Here is a 4860-nt window from a genome sequence, read left to right on the forward strand (position 1 = left end):
TTCAAGGACGAAGTTACGAAATATAGCTTGTATATTACGATGAGAACTTCATTTTCTGTGCAGCGAAAAACAAAATACACTGTTGCATTAGTTGCACTAGTGGACGCCATTCTGAAGCAGCGTGTTCTGGCAAATTCTAGGGGCCAATGAAGTCATTGTCCACTTGTCGCTAACAAGTGTTCGGATTTTAGCCGCTAGTTTCAGAAAGTGACAACGCCCAGATATGAAACACGCTTTAATTTCGGCCCCGCAACTGGCTTTGTGCGAGGGAATCAAGACAGTAGTACAGTATATCTGTTCACACATCAGAAACTAATGCAAAACAGTAGAAGAACTCTGGTACGTTTCTACGGACTTTGAACTCTGAATTAGGGATGCTGAAGCGACGGTTCCTGGACGTCCGCCACCATGATGTACTTCCTCACGTGCAACCAGCAATCGTCATTCAGTTCGTCCAGCTGCATCTGGCCGTCGCGGCGGGCGCAGCACTTGACCCTGTACTTCACAACGCAGGCCGCCCTAAAGAAGCCATTCATGTCAGCGATGCTGTGCAGCGCCCGTTTTATCATTGCTTTTGCTTCGTCACACTTCACGGCCGCCTCGTCTGCAACCATTTCTACGAGCTTCGGATGATCGGACACAAACTCCAGGGCACGCACGCAATGGCTTCTCTTGTCGCCCAACACGAAGCTGGTTGCCCGGATGAGGAGGCTGCAGTTCCGTCTCGTAATCTCCTGCACTGTGAAATGTTCTTGCTTGGCTTCGTCCCAATATGGCACTCGGACTCGAAGGAGGTTGTAACTACCGGCGACAACAGGTGCCAGGCGCTGCAAGAAGTGAACATTGGTGCTGTTTTCACAATCTACTTCCATGTGATGGAGATATGGACAGCGAGCTATGGATTCAGCGAGTAATGCGCAGTCGGCGTCGGAAAAATCTAGGTTTTTCAGCGTGACAGCGTTGAGGTTGGTGTTCAACGAAATCGCTTTGACCACTGCACTTTGTGCTACGTAATGAATTGGATCTGCTTCATCGGGAAAATACCCCGCCAGTTGAAGCCACAGTTCTTTAAGGCTGGCAGCCCCTGCTATGAATGCAGTCAAGTAGGAATGAACTCCTTCGTTCAAGTACTGTGAATCTATCATCAAGAAGGCTGACCTAAGGTGCCGGCAGGACCTTAGCATGTCTAACGTAGCGCAAAAATCGTTGTTCCCGTGCAGTGTATCCCAAGATACGGCAGTAACTTCAGGGCAGTCGGGAATATCCTTGAATGTGATGTAATCCACATAGTGGTTCTTGATGACCACCCTTTGCGCGAGACCACTCTCTCGAATCGTCCGGCAAATTTCCTTCAGGTCACAAGGCGACGGAAGGTTGAGAACGGTGACCCGAGTGAGGGTGGTATTGTGCATCAAGGCACGGAAAAACGCGTGAATGTCTGTCTCTTGGAAGTCGATAAAGTCGATGATCAGCGTCTCAAGGACTGAGTTCTTTTTCAATGCAGGCAGCCACGACCTCACTGTTTTTTGCTGGATGCCTTCCAGATTTCTAGGACAGAATGCATATTGTTCTTCCAGCGGTACCGTTATCCAAGTCAAGCTCAGCCTCCGTAGGGTTCTGTTCTGGGCGACCACTTGAGCGAAAATGTCGATATCTTCAGCCCCGTAGTACCCTGTCACGACAGTCAGTTCCTGCAACATTGTCATTGTAGAGATGGCACTGACAAGGTTTCGTAAAATCGCCGTCTTTGTCGCATCTTTTGATATGAGAGCAATTCTCTTGAGCGTCGAGTTATTCTTCAAGTAATCGGCGAAACAATCCAGCCAGAAGAAGTTTTCCGAAACAGAGAGACTAGCCACGGTGTTGTTCTAGATGAGCTGTGCGATGAATTCGACAACCGTCTTCGGAATCAGTTCCAAGTGGGCCACGTCAATGGTTACTAGTCTGGCCACCGCGCAGCCGACAGAAAATGTGTTGACATACAAATAGTCGAATTTCTTGCGACACTTGACAAAGAGCAGCTCCTCGATCTGCGTCATTGAATTGATGAGTTCGAGCACCCGTTCATCCATGACGTCTTCCATGCTGCTGACAATTGCCTCGCAGCAGCGGACAAGCAGCTTTTTCACACCGCGGCTGAGTGTCAGGGCCTGCATGAGATGCACACATCTGGTGACGTTGCAGGTCAGCTCGACATACACGAGGCATCCATGCTGCGTGAACAACCAATGCAGGAGATCACTGGCAATGCGTGCGGAATGAATCACTTGCGAGTCATGTTCATGCGGGAACGACTCCAGCGCCACCAGTCGCAAGTCACCAACGTTGGCTTCATCCTCTCGCAGCTGGAGGCCCAAGTGCCAGAGGACGGCGTTGCAGGCTTCTAGGTGCCCTAGCAACTGGCAGACACGTCTCGGGCCGCTACGAGTGCAGGAAAGACGCAGCTGAGGAGGAACAACCTGGACTGTGCTGTGAAGAACGAGCATATTTGCAACTTCAGTCGCTTTCCGTGGCGTCCTTTCCATGGAAGACGGCTTGTTCGTGGCACGGAGCTGCACACAAGAAAAACGCTTGTCAAGCAGATTGGCAATCTCAAATCTCCAGCTTTCTGAACTTGTCCTCTCAGTATCTGAATCAATATTTCCTACGAAAACCGCAACAGCGAAGCGTTAAATGGAAGTGAAATTGAAGATCTAGTTGCGCGACGTTATAGCGAATTGCACAGTTAATTAGTAAACTGTAGCCCACTCAGATTTAACGCGTATTCCCTTGTGCGCATTTTGTCGCGTGGTGAACAAAGCCCTACGTGCACATAAATAAAATTTCTACCTTAAAGGGCAACTGCGTATGTTTTAGAAATCGATGAGCTTAAAATTGTCGATTGTGTGAAACCTGCAGCTAAAGCATGCGAAGTCCTTTTGGGCTAGCATTTGAAATGGTGACGTAGTCGCCGATTAAATTCGCGAAGGCCTTCAAGCTTCTCCGCAGCGCACAACGCCAAGTGGGGGGGGTCGCATAATGACGTCATCGAAGGTATCGGTACATAAAGCCCTCCGCGCCTGTCCTGTGTCTTTCTTACTCTTGTTCTTCGTCTTTTGCGCTTTGTCACCATGAACCAATTAAGCCTGTCCTTCGCCAGTTGCGGCCACCGTATTCCTGCAAACTTCTTAATCTCATCCGCCCACCTAACTTTCTGGCACCCCCTGCTACGCTTGCCTTCTCTTAGAAACCACTCCGTTACCCTTAAGGACCATCGGTTATCTCATACATGTCCTGCCCAAGCCCATTTCTTCCTCTTGATTTCGACTAGGATGACAGTAACGCGCGTTTGTTCCCTGACCATCTCTGCCCTTTTTCTGTCTCTTTATGTCGCACCTTCTTTATTCCTTTCAACAGCTCGCTGCGTTGTCCTTATGTTTCAAGTTCTTGTCTTATCCTCTCTTGTAAATTAAGATAATAATAGCGTTCTTCCAAGCACTTGGTACGCTAGAGGTAGCAAGGCATTGCGTATACAGGGTGGCTAGATTTTCTAGCACACTCTCCCCTCCGCCCTTCGAGAGATCTGCAGTCACCTGGTTCTCACCAGCTTCTTTGCATTGCTCCTAAGACGTTCTTTACTGCGCAAAAACGAGCCTTACGCGAGCTCGGGAAGACCAACCCGGGTCTCGAGAGTCAAATCGGTAACTGTGTTTGAAACGGCCACTTGCAGGGCAGTGGCGCATCGCTTAACCGCTGCACCACTGCGCCAGTAGTGGCAGGAAGACTTCCCGCGATCTATGAAAGAAAAGGAGTACTTGCGCGGACGGGATCTATAATGCGATCTATCACAAACTGCCCCTAAAGGTGTAGGGGTACCTTACGGTAGATCGAATTAGTGAATAAATCAGTTAATCCAATAAATTAACTACTTAATTAGTACATTGGTACGCTCACTAGACGCTCAAGCAAGGTACCCACGTCTTCAGATGTGGTGGAACCGAAGTTAGAGTGAAAACACAACCTAGAAACGGCAAATACATAAGGAAACGAACACGCAACATAATCAGCAGCAGTAAGAGGAATGCATTCGCATTACTAGACCTATAAGCAGGCTTACGTGCACTCCTGGAAATTTTTCTTTGCAGTCATGCGTACGGCATTAGCATTCATGGGTTGTTAACACGCAGTATTCACCCATAACCATCAAATAATTTATAATCGAATTTTCCTATCCTGCAGTTTCTATTTTTCATCAGCCGGACGATAACTATGACGTCAAAGGTGCGTATCAGCAGAAAAAAAGTATTAAAGGACAATGGTATAAGCTACGCGAAGCATTAAAAAACTGCGGTATATCGCTGCTTTGTCGTTTTGATTCACTACAACTTAGAAGGCAGCCTGCCTCAAGAGACAACGAGTGCATAAACAGCGATTATATTGCATATTTTTTTTCATGTCTACGTTACCACCATGTTACCTAGGTTACCAACGCTAGGTTACCACCATCGGCGAACGAGCGCTAGTTTATCGTGAAATCTGAAAACAAACTCGTGCTCACCTCGGCCCTCTCGGCTGTAAAAACTACAAATACCTCAATGGCACCATCACCTTCTTGAAGATTGCTACAACAAAAGGAGGCATAATGTATGGGACTCGGCGCTTTAGTAAAGCAGCCATCATGGTACTTGGTACGGCCTCCTAATATAAAGAAACAGACTTGTGCTGCAAGGTTAGTACGCCATGCATTCGGTCACATCAGAGCGGCAGGCTGCCAAGAGACTTCACCGTGGTTTCTGAAACCACGGTTGGCAAATAAATGGACACGGTGCCCTTGGGACTGCCACCACCGCTTCCGTTCCACAGTCCATCACCTCTATGAAA

At 48.1% G+C, this 4860-nt stretch overlaps 1 pseudogene; it reads right to left on the minus strand.

Annotated features, from left to right (window-relative positions):
* Positions 1-218: 218 nt before the first annotated feature.
* Positions 219-2546, minus strand: LOC149331216 (uncharacterized; annotated as a pseudogene).
* Positions 2547-4860: the final 2314 nt, after the last annotated feature.

The sequence above is a fragment of the Amblyomma mixtum genome, chromosome 8, assembly GCF_055824585.1.
Source record: "Amblyomma mixtum isolate Tamu chromosome 8, ASM5582458v1, whole genome shotgun sequence".
NCBI lineage: Eukaryota > Metazoa > Arthropoda > Arachnida > Ixodida > Ixodidae > Amblyomma > Amblyomma mixtum.